Here is a 13,217-nt window from a genome sequence, read left to right as displayed (position 1 = left end):
AATTTGAAAGCTGTTGTGATTGAGTGCTATTCCCCACATTGGAGGGGGAGTGACATGAAGAGATCTATTTCCAGGAGAGAGACGTTTTGGATTCATGAACTAAAATGCTATCAGCCATGGGGTATGAATGTGGAATGGGACATTAATGCCCACATCAATAATGAATAACCACACACCCACATAGGATAATAACATTCTAAGTTTCTTCTGGTCTACCTTTCCCTTCCCGCCCTGCTTTATTACCTTCCTTTTTTTTTTTTTCTCTCTATTTTCTCTTATATGTTTGAAACAAGAGTTTACATTAAGTTTTTTAATGTCATGTTTTTATTAGCATTTAGGCCATATACGTTTATATAAATGTGAAATTGGCGGATGGAGACTTTTGGTGCCACACACCCCAAAAAAAAAAAAAAAAAATTACACAACGTTTGATGACCCTAGATGTTTTTTAAAAATAAATTTTAAAAATAATTTTTTAAAAATTATATTATATATTTTTTATATATTTTATATATTTTTCACATATTTTTATATAGTAAATGTTTTAGCCACAATTATTAAAACTACTTCCGGGTCCTTAGACCAAATTTGTGGTAATTTAGGGAATTTATGTGTTAATTTTAAACCCTTTTTAATATAACTCATCTGTCATATACTTCTAATAAGAGAATTCTGTCTGCCTTTTATTTATAATAGATTCCTTTTTGATAATTATATAGACAGATGGAATCGCTTGCCTTCATATACAATTCCAATATTCTTGGCACCGATAAGAACAGTTATGTTATTTATACTCCGGTGTTATGGATGATGAGTTTTGTTGACATCCGATGTGATTGGCCGCAGAAGCCTCCGGAAGCGCTTTTTAGAACTTCCGGGTCTTCATCTTAACATACCGTGATTGGCTAACATTTGAACCGGAAGTGCGTCACAACACTTCCGGGTCCTCGCCACGGCCGCACCGGAAGTGTCCATCAGCCACACTATTTACATGAGAGATGCGAGCAGCACGGCTACAGCTCCAGTCCCAGAAGCCGACTTGTTAGTGGAAACGCGTCGGGGGGAGCTAGCCGTGTTGCCTATGATCCCGGACTACTGCAGAGGTCCTCGATCCAAAAAATTTTACATATGCTGTTTTTTCTCCTGACAATGTAAGTGTTACTCTTTCTTATTGGTTCAATAAAGTGAGGTAATGCACTATAGTCCCCTTCTCTTCCTTGGGTATGTTCTTGGTGGCGATATCCCCTTGAGTGGAAGCCTCTAGATCCCTACACTTTGGAAGCAGATGGTCGCTTTATTCCTATTGTGAATTCTCTCCTACAAGCTGACCTAACGGACTCCAGGGTTATACACTATATGTTTGCATCTCTCCATCATCTGGTAAGAGTCCCTTCTTAACACCGGGTGCATCACGTGTACATTTGAGCACTGTCTGGATCACCGTTTGGGAAGAGGTTACCCTTATCCTTCATCACTCCCCAACCTCACTATATTCTTTGGATTTTCAAGACTTTTGCACAGTCTCATCATTTAGAATATAGACTTTGTGTTTAGCTGAATATCAGCAATCACCATTTTTGTGAATATTTGTGTTCCATAATTTTTCAGCGCACTCTGTAATTGATGTTTTTCATTTGTTACAACCCCTCACATATTTATAATTTTTCAGTGCTGCTTTTTTTCACTCCTTTTTCTCATTAAAGGTTCGCGCACCTATTTCTCTTTTCACCATTGATTATACACCTTCACAGGTTAGCTGCGTCCTTTTGGAAATGGATATTTTTGAATATCACAGTTCCCGTAAACTAGCAGTGGATGATGTATTCATTAGGAATAAAACTGAATCCACTGATCTCAGAGGAATATTCATGCGACTAAAAAATGTAATGGTGGCAGAATTACATGCCGCATGGGATATAGTCTTCCTAGAGAAATATATAGATGAAAAAATGGTTCCCCGTAGCCTCAGGTGGAACATTACTCCCGATCAAGGGGACACAGAGCTTCTTGAGTGGAGTCAGTTCTTCAATGGAGCAGGCATTAGCCTACTAAGTTTCCTTGTTGATAGAAAAAGGAGGAAAACCATTAGACTCAACAAGGAGATTCTAGAAATTAAGGAGAAGCTGACACCATTCAAAGAAGAAGAGGCCTACAAAATTTACACTAAAGAACTTAGAGAGATCCTCACCATGGAGGAGGAGGAACAAAAAATAAAGAAAAGAAAAAAGTACTTTCGGGATGTGGAAGATTACAACTCCACCCGTGTGTTCAAATGGCAATTGAACACTGGGGAGAAATTTGGCTCCACCTCTGGCGGTTCAGCTAATCCCGAGGTTACTGGTACCAATTCCAAAGAGACACAGGAAATTATGAGTTCCAATAACCAAAAACTCCTTTCTATGGGAGACGCGGTACCCTCCACGTCTGGAGCCCATTACTCCAAATTCAAACCTCTAAAAGAGTTTGCTCCCTCAAAAGGGAAGGGAAACAGTGTCAAAGGGTCCAAACACCCTCAAGTAAAAAACTTAAGGTGGGAAGAGGAAGGTCATAAACCCATTAGACATCATGCCTCACCCTCTCTTAAATCACCCAGGAGATCCTCCCTGGACTATGAAGGAAACTATCCTGGACCTTCATATCAAGATCCAAGACAGCTAGTGTCTCATAACAGATATGAATCTTTGCAAGATGACACTGAAGAGAGTGAAGACGATGAGTATGAACCTCCAAATAATTACCAAAAAAATACCCCCATTAGCCAGAAACCGAGGGGTTTTTTAGGGAAGGGCCACAACAAAGGCAAAAGAAAAAAACGAGGGGGTGCAGAGGAGGTGACTCCCGGAAAAAGAAAAAGATGAAAGGGCAGGGCATCTTTAATTTAAGTGGAATCACGCTAACAGACTCTGAACAACGTACCCTCGATAAAGGCCTAAAATATGCACCAAAGAAAGGTATCAACAAATTTGACACATTTATTGATGTGCACAAATTTGTCAGAAAACTCAATGTGAAGAGACATTTTCTATCAAATGCTAGGGAAAGGAATTATACCAGCTATCAAGTCTCTCCATACACCCATACCAAACTTAAAAATGCCTCACTTTTCAACCCTTCAGGTGTAAAAAGTAGCAACATCACGGTATTTAAAGACCTTGTTCTGAAAGACCTAGATGAAGCCAAATTTCACCATCACCGTCAGAAGGATTTAATGACAGGAGTTAAGTCACTGTGTGAACGGAAAGACTTAATTATCCGCCCTGCTGACAAAGGAGGCGGAGTTGTACTGCTTAAGAAAGAGGATTATATAGAAGAAATGGATCGCTTGCTGTCTGACAGCGACACATATCGGATCCTTCCCAATGATCCAACCTATTCATACAAGAGACAACTAGAGCGGTTGATATTGAGGGGTCACCAAGAGGGCATTCTCAATGACAAAGAGAAAGAACATCTTGTTCCTTTAGCCCCGAGAATCCCACTTATTTATTATTTACCTAAGGTCCACAAAAGTTTAATCAAACCTCCGGGCCGTCCAATAATAAGCGGGATAGATTCGGTGACCTCCCGAATAGGAAAATACGTGGACCATTTCCTCCAACCTCTGGTACAACAAACCCCTGCGTACTTGAAAGATACGTCCCAATGCATCCAGGAACTTACAAACCTGGACGTAGAAGGTGAGGTATTGATGGTTACAGCGGATGTTTCATCCCTGTATACCATCATACCTCACCAGATGGGATATGAGGCAGTCAGCACTTTTTTGGAAAGCAATTACGACCTCCCACTCAAACAAAAAATATTCATTCTTGAGTTATTACAATTCGGAATGGAGCATAATTATTTTTTCTACGGTGGGAATTTTTATTTACAACAGACTGGCGTGGCAATGGGAGCCAAATTTGCTCCCAGCCTTGCCAATCTGTTTATGGCACTCTGGGAGGACCGCAATATTTATGCCGCTAGAGAACCCAACATCTTTCTATGGAGAAGATACATAGATGATGTTTTATTGCTGTGGAAAGGTGACATCTCTTCTCTTCAATTATTTATGGATAGACTGAACTGCAATGATTGGGGCATTCGCCTCACTTATCAGTTCAGTGAAACATCCATAAATTTCCTAGATCTGGTTATATACAGGATGGGAAGTAAATTTGGCACGAGAACCTTCTTTAAACCCACGGACAAGAATGGGTTCATCTCCCTAGATAGCTGCCATCACCCTAACTGGCTAACCTCGGTCCCCATCAGCCAATTTAGGAGGATACGTCGTAATTGCACTGACTCACAAGATTTTGAGGTGCAAAGTAAAATATTGAAGGATAGATTTGTGGAAAAGGGGTTTAAAGAGGAAATTCTGGAACAAAACATCCTTCAAGTTAAAAATGTACCTCAAAAAGAGTTAGTGGTGCCCAAACCCAAACCAGAAAGTGCCTTTTCTAAGTTTGAATATGCCTTTATTACTTCATTTTCAACTGGCTATAGGTGGGTCAATCACACCTTCAGGAAGTATTGGCATATACTAAAAGGAGACAAAATACTAGGACCAACACTTCCTGAGAGACCCCCTATTATTTTTAGGAGGACTAAGAATTTGAAGGACATTATTGCCCCTACTCCAGTAGAGAAACCCACCATCCCGAAAATGTTTTCTAATATGAAAGGTTTCTTTCCCTGTAAGAAATGTCGGGTTTGCAAAGAGTTGAATACACAGAGAACTCAGTCCTTCAACTCTACTGTTACCAAGAAAAAATATGACATCCAAAACTTTACCACTTGCCATCACAAAGGGGCGGTATATCTCCTAACGTGCGGATGTGGATTACAATATGTTGGGAGAACGATCAGGACCCCCAGTATCAGAATAGGTGAACATCTCACCAATATACAAATAGGTTTCCCTGGTCATAGTCTCTCTTCCCATCATGATAAGTGTCACAATAGAAGCTACTCAAATTTGAAAGCTGTTGTGATTGAGTGCTATTCCCCACATTGGAGGGGGAGTGACATGAAGAGATCTATTTCCAGGAGAGAGACGTTTTGGATTCATGAACTAAAATGCTATCAGCCATGGGGTATGAATGTGGAATGGGACATTAATGCCCACATCAATAATGAATAACCACACACCCACATAGGATAATAACATTTTAAGTTTCTTCTGGTCTACCTTTCCCTTCCCGCCCTGCTTTATTACCTTCCTTTTTTTTTTTTTTTTTTTTTTTTTTTCTCTATTTTCTCTTATATGTTTGAAACAAGAGTTTACATTAAGTTTTTTAATGTCATGTTTTTATTAGCATTTAGGCCATATACGTTTATATAAATGTGAAATTGGCGGATGGAGACTTTTGGTGCCACACACCCCAAAAAAAAAAAATTACACAACGTTTGATGACCCTAGATGTTTTTTAAAAATAAATTTTAAAAATAATTTTTTAAAAATTATATTATATATTTTTTATATATTTTATATATTTTTCACATATTTTTATATAGTAAATGTTTTAGCCACAATTATTAAAACTACTTCCGGGTCCTTAGACCAAATTTGTGGTAATTTAGGGAATTTATGTGTTAATTTTAAACCCTTTTTAATATAACTCATCTGTCATATACTTCTAATAAGAGAATTCTGTCTGCCTTTTATTTATAATAGATTCCTTTTTGATAATTATATAGACAGATGGAATCGCTTGCCTTCATATACAATTCCAATATTCTTGGCACCGATAAGAACAGTTATGTTATTTATACTCCGGTGTTATGGATGATGAGTTTTGTTGACATCCGATGTGATTGGCCGCAGAAGCCTCCGGAAGCGCTTTTTAGAACTTCCGGGTCTTCATCTTAACATACCGTGATTGGCTAACATTTGAACCGGAAGTGCGTCACAACACTTCCGGGTCCTCGCCACGGCCGCACCGGAAGTGTCCATCAGCCACACTATTTACATGAGAGATGCGAGCAGCACGGCTACAGCTCCAGTCCCAGAAGCCGACTTGTTAGTGGAAACGCGTCGGGGGGAGCTAGCCGTGTTGCCTATGATCCCGGACTACTGCAGAGGTCCTCGATCCAAAAATTTTACATATGCTGTTTTTTCTCCTGACAATGTAAGTGTTACTCTTTCTTATTGGTTCAATAAAGTGAGGTAATGCACTATAGTCCCCTTCTCTTCCTTGGGTATGTTCTTGGTGGCGATATCCCCTTGAGTGGAAGCCTCTAGATCCCTACACTTTGGAAGCAGATGGTCGCTTTATTCCTATTGTGAATTCTCTCCTACAAGCTGACCTAACGGACTCCAGGGTTATACACTATATGTTTGCATCTCTCCATCATCTGGTAAGAGTCCCTTCTTAACACCGGGTGCATCACGTGTACATTTGAGCACTGTCTGGATCACCGTTTGGGAAGAGGTTACCCTTATCCTTCATCACTCCCCAACCTCACTATATTCTTTGGATTTTCAAGACTTTTGCACAGTCTCATCATTTAGAATATAGACTTTGTGTTTAGCTGAATATCAGCAATCACCATTTTTGTGAATATTTGTGTTCCATAATTTTTTAGCGCACTCTGTAATTGATGTTTTTCATTTGTTACAACCCCTCACATGCTGGGTACTTGTATTTATATCTGAAGAGCACATGGGCTCGAGGTCCAGTCTACGTCTACCTCTATAGGGAGAGAGGTCCAGGTGGGGAGGGGGCTTCTGCCTCTCCCCAGTACAGGCTGCAGTGGTTGAACTGAGGTCCTGAAACATTGAAGTTGCAGCCCATGGTCCTTATGAGAGCCGAATGAGGGAGGATGTACGTGGACCCTGCCTGGTACTACTCAGGAAGGCTGCCGTGTGTGTTTCAGGAGCCTTGTGAGTACAGACCCCCACAGGGGATCCTTGGGACATGTGCTGTTAGATCCCCCTCTGGGTGCTAAAAGTCAGCTACTGGGCGCAAGCTAAAGGAGACACTGGCTAGTGAAGAGGCAAGGTTAACGGAGTTCCTTCAGCTACAAAGGGACTTGTTCATCCCATACAGGTGCTGTATGGTCCTGCAGATGATTTGCTATACAGTTCTTTGAGAGAGTTGTCCTCACCTGTGAATAGGTAATTTGGAGTATCCTTCTACATCCCTTCCCCTTCCCCTATCCAAGTTCTCCAAATAAAACACAAACACAAATCCCTTAGACTGGTCATTGAAGATACCTTGTGGAAGAGTGTGTGCACCTGGCTGTGTTAAAATACCCAGGAGTGGGAGGCCCGGGCTAACCAATATCCAAGCGGCTCCTGTGGGAGTACTACTATACAAAAAAGCCTAAAAAAGAAAATAATCACAGCCATTACATCCAAGGGCTCTTTCAGACAGGCTGTAATGCTTACTGCCCTGTGAAATGTAATCTGCGGTGGAACATTTTCAGGTGACAGTAAAGTAGCAGAAGGCCTCATGACCCTTGTTTTTTTTTTTTAATTGCTGAATGTCAATTTTACAATGTGGGACAGCATAGCAACTGCAAGCCAAAATGGCAAGTTTGACAGGCAGATCCACCTGTCAAATTCTGCAGCCCAAGTTAATATTACCATCGCTATGAAGCTAAATATTGTGGGTACAGCATGTGTACAGCCCTGTCAGGCTGTAATGTTGGAATTCCCATTGGGTGGCAAGAGGGTGGTAAAACCATGGCCCAGCTGCTTGTTTTTGCCACCTCCTAGCTGGTGTGAAAGAGAACTAAAAATTAGTAAGCTGCAATATATGACATTTTTGGTTTTGGGTTTAGATACATTTTAAGAATATACTTAGCTTCTTTCAGCAATCATTTACTGTCTTTAGGGGGTTGGTTAGTGTTTATTGTTGGTAGACCCAGAATCTACATAATCTGTGATTGGTGCCATAATTTTCTCAGGCATGTTTCGCTACTGATCTGTCCTGTTTAGTTGTGTCATTATTTAGGTAGAGTATAGTAGGGAACAGCAACAAAAGGTGTATAGCACTTGCAAGTACAATGTAATGTAGATCATGGGTGACTGGAGATACAAAGCAGCCCTGTCAAATAAGACATCCAGGCCTAAAATGTCACATATAATGAGACTTTCACAAACCCAGTTGAACATTAATATTTTTGGCTCTGTTGATCACTAGCTAAAGTCTTGTTGCACTAACTATAGACTGGATGCAATACATTTCTGTGTTTCTTTGAAGACTGTTTATCTTTTTATAGTCCTATATCCCTGCATGATATGATTTGCATTTAAATAAAAGTTAGTGCTCAAAACATAACCATTTTTAAAATGTATTACAGGTACTTTTATAGCACTGTCAATTTACGCTGCACTTCATACATACACATACTAGGGCCAATTTAGACAGGAGCCAATTAACCTACCAGCATGTCTTTGGAGTGTGGGAGGAAACCTACGCAGGCACTGGGAGAACATTGCTTACATTTATAGGTAAAGTTGATCCAGGGAATATCCGATTGCCTCTTGGGAGACCAGGAAGGAATTTTTTCCCTGCTGAAGTAAATTTTTTTTGCCTTCAGGATCAACTGTGGGTATAGAATTGTGTATATAAGATTGTGGGCCAGTTCACACCAGATGCAGTCCAGTGTGTTTTATTTTTCTGCATCAAAAATGCATGGAAAGTAGGTTATATGGCTTTCAATGACATAGTTCACACCAATGCTTGCAGTTCCAGTACGCTCCAGTTCCAGAAAAAAAAAAGTAGAACATGCTGCATTTTTCCTGCACTGTACGGACTGTACTGGAAAGCTGTGTTTCTATGGTGTGAACTGGCCCTGTATGAATTTTTTTTTCCTTTTTTTGGTTGAACCATATGGACTTGTGTCTTTTTTTCAACCAGACTAACTATGTAACTATGTAACATGAAGATTCCAGGGAGGTAGTGCTGCGTTTGAATTAACGAACCTAGTGCAGAATTTCGAACCACTTAGCCAATGTGCTGCCCAGATCAGACTTTTTGATCCAGGGTATATTCGATTGCCTCTTGGGGGATCAGGAAGGAATTATTTTCCCTGCTAGAGGAAATTGGAATATGCTTTGCTGGGGTTCTGTGCACATAGGATTGTATATGTGTGTGTATGTGTACAGTGTATATATATATATATATATATATATATATATATATATATACACATACACACACACTATATTACCAAGAGTATTGGGATTGGGATGCCTGTCTTTACACTAACTGAACTTTAATGGCATCTCAGTCTTAATCTGTAGGATTCAATATTGATTTGGCCCACCCTTTGCAGCTATAACAGCTTCAACTCTTCTGGGAAGGCTGTGCACAAGGTTTAGGAGTGTGTCTATGGGAATGTTTGACCATTCTTCCAGAAGCTCATTTGTGAGGTCAGGCACTGATGTTGGATGAGAAGGTCTTGCTCAAAGTCTCTGTTCTAATTTATCCCAAAGATGTTCTACCACGTTGAGTGCAGGCCATTTAAGTTCCTCCACCCCAAACTCGCTTATCCATATCTTTATGGACCTTGCTTTGTGCACTGGTGCGCAGTCATGTTGGAACAGGAAGGGGCCATCCCCAAACTCTTACCAAAAAGTTGGGAGCATGAAATTGTCCAAAATGTCTTGGTATGCTGACTAGGGTTGAGCGAACCCGGACTGTATTGTTCGGGTCCGTACCGGACTTTTGGGTATTCGGTACCCGGACCCGAACCTGAACATGTCACTGTATGTTCGGGTACTGTCTGTTGTTCGGTAACGTTATTTGATGTTTTGACACGGTTTTAATGGCGCGGTTTCAACAGGTGCAAGGCAGTCAATCAGCAAGCGTTTAACTAGTGTGCCCTAGAAGCCATCACAGCCATGCCTACTAATGGCATGGCTGTGATTGGCCAGTGCAGCATATGACCCAGAGTCTATATAAGCTGGAGTCACATAGCGCCGCGTGTCACTCTGCTATAACTATATAGGGAGAGGTTCCTGCTGCTTTTGCTGAGGGAGAGATAGTAGATTGCTTTGAGGGAAAGCATAGGAAGAATCTTCTTTAATCAGACAGCGATCTACATTGATTTGATTGTGTGGGGGTGCAGTGCACAATCTTATTGACCAGAGGGAGGGATAGAAGATTACTGTAGGGTCAGGCTGGAGATTGTTTTGAGGGAAAGCATAGGAACAATCTTCTTTAATCAGACAGCGATCTACATTGATTGTATTGTGTGGGGGTGCAGTGCACAATCTTTATGCCCTGACCTGAGCCCAGTGAGGAGGAGAAAGGAGAAAAAAAAAATGTATCAGTCTGTTAGGTGGGCGGCGTGCGATGCTGCACATTTAATGCAAGCTCAGTGCATATGTGTCTGCTTAATCTGCATTTAAAAAAGAAAAAAATGTTTTTCCTTCAAATTTAACTTTGACATACAGTGTTTAGACAGACACTGCTTTTCTAACCTGCTCTTCAAAAAAGCACCAATGTAAGGGGAAAATAATAATTTTTCAGTATTTAGGGGAAAAAAAATTATTTTTCAGTTTTTCATTCGAATGGGGTTTTTTTTTATTCAATAGCAGAATAGAACAACCACAGTATCCATAATGCAAAAAACGTAGAGTCAGGGACTGCAGATCACAGGGTGCCTTGTTGGGGCATGCAGCTTAGGCATGTATTTGCAAATGTGTGCAACCAAACCCCTGTTTTTAACCGGTTGCCGACCGCCGCACGACTATATACTGCGGCGGTCAGCCCCGGCCAGGCAGAGTGACGTATCGGTACGTCACTCGCCTGTCACTGACTTGCGAGCCTATCGCGGGCGGGCGCGCGCCCGCCGAGGCGCGCGCCCGCCGCGGCTCGTTCACAGACAAGTCAGTGCGTGTGACCGGCGGACTCGATGTCCGCCAGTCACACTGCGATCGCTCCTGTGAAGGGAGAAAGACAGAGCAGCTTGTGTAAACAAGCTGCCTGTCAGTTCTCCCTGTGTAAAAGTGAAGATCTGTCCATTCTACTATGTAGAACGGTTGATCTTTGCTTTTACACCAATAGGAATGTCCCTACACAGTTAGAATCACGCCCCTAGGACACACTTAACCCCTCCCTGTCCAATAAAGTTAACCCCTTCCCTGCCAGTGTCATTTTTGCAGTAACAGTGCATATGTATAGCACTGATTACTGCAGTAATGTCACTGGTACCCCCAAAAGTGTCAAAAATGTCAGTCAAGGGTCCGATCTGTCTGCCGCAATGTCGCAGTACCGAAAAAAAATCGCAGATCGCCGCCATTACGCGTTAAAAAAAAAAACAGCAAAAATGACAAAAATCTTTCCCTTTGTTAGTAAACGCGATAACTTTTGCGCAAACCAATTAAAATTCGCTTTTTGCGATTTTTTTTACCAAACATAGGTAGCATAAAACAAATTGGCCGAAAAATGTTAAAAAATTTTGATTTTTACTTTTTTTTGGGGGGAATTTCATATAAAAAAATGTAAAAAATATTGTTATTTTTGCAAAATTTACGCTCTTTTTTTGTTTATAGCGCGTGATCAAAAAATCGCACAGGTGATCAAATACCACCAAAAGAAAGCTCTGTTTGTGGGAAAAAAAGGACGTCAAATTCGTTTAGGTACAGCGTCGCACGACCGCGCAATTGTCCGTTAAAGTCACGCAGTAAAAAATCGCAAAAAAAACCCTGGTCCTTTAGCAGCCAAATCCTCCGGGGCTTAAGTGGTTAACGCATACTGCTAGACAGGTAAATTCGGTTGGTCGCTGGCTGGTTGATAAGTTGTGACTGGAAATTTCTTCGTTTTTTTGAACCACAGTATCCAACCTGTTAGGCCTGCATCTAAAAAATATAAAAACTTTTTTCCTTCATATTTTACTTTGACATACAGTGTTTAGACAGACACTGCTTTTCTAACCTGCTCTTCAAAAAGCACCAAAGTAAGGGGAAAATAATTATTTTTCAGTATTTAGGGGAAAAAATATATTTTTCAGTTTTTCATTCAAATGGACCATTAACTAAGACTAGTTATAGGTGGAGGCGGTGACCACTCAATATCTATATTGAGCCAGGCAATGCACTGACACCTTTTCCGCCATTGTGCGATGTGCTGGGTTTTCAGTGTGACCACCAGTGTGTGTGAATAACAACAGTATCCAACCTGTTAGGTGTGCGGTGTGTAGCGGCCATTTCCTGCAAGCTTTGCAATAAAAACCCATTTAGGGGAAAAAAAAGTTATTTGCGGCCTAGGCTGCATATGTTACAGTGAGATACACCCATTGCATACTGTTGTGTTGCGCATTGCAATAAAAACCCATTTAGGGGATAAAAAGTTAATTGCGGCCCTGTCTGCATATGTTACAGTGAGATACACCCATTGCATACTGTTGTATTCCGCTTTGCAATACAAACCCATTTAGGGGAAAAAAAAATTGCGGCCTAGTCTGCATATTTTACTGTGAGATACACCCTTTCTATACTGTTGTTCTTTTCCGCTATTCAGTAAACACCCATTTAGGGAAAAATATTAAATTGCGGCCTAGTCTGTATCTGTACGTGTGAGATACACCCTTTGGATACTGTTGTTCTATTCCTCTATTCAATAAACACCCATTTAGGGAAAAAATATTACATTGCGGCCTAGTCTGCATATGTTACTGTGAGATACACCCTTTGGATACTGTTGTTCTATTCCGCTATTCAATAAACACCCATTTAGGGAAAAAATATTAAATTGCGGCCTAGTCTGCATATGTTACAGCGCAACAAGGCACACAGGTCTCACATGGAGGCCTAGTTACTGGTGGTGCTGTTCCAAAGAGCGACTGCAGCTGAAACTCCACTATTGCCTGCTGCTGCTCGCACAGTCTGGCCAGCATGTGCAAGGTGGAGTTCCACTTTGTGGGCATGTCACATATAAGGCAGTGAGCCGGAAGGCCGAAGTTACGCTGCAGCGCTGACAGGCGAGCAGCAGCAGGGTGAGAACGTCGAAAGTGCACACAGACGGCCTGCACTTCCTGCAGCAGCTCTGACATATCGGGGTAATTTCTAAGGAACCTCTGCACCACCAAATTCAGCACATGCACCAGACAAGGGGTGTGTGTCAAACTGGCTAGGCCCAGAGTTGCTACGAGATTTTGCCCGTTATCGCACACCACCAGGCTGGGCTTGAGGCTCACTGGCACCAACCACTCATCGGTCTGCTGTTGAATGCCCCTCCACAACTCCTGCTTGGTGTGTGTTTTTTTACCCAAAACAG

The sequence above is a fragment of the Pelophylax lessonae genome (assembly GCF_965119305.1).
Source record: "Pelophylax lessonae genome assembly, chromosome: 3".
NCBI classification, from domain to species: Eukaryota; Metazoa; Chordata; class Amphibia; order Anura; family Ranidae; genus Pelophylax; species Pelophylax lessonae.
This window is presented reverse-complemented; position numbering follows the sequence as displayed.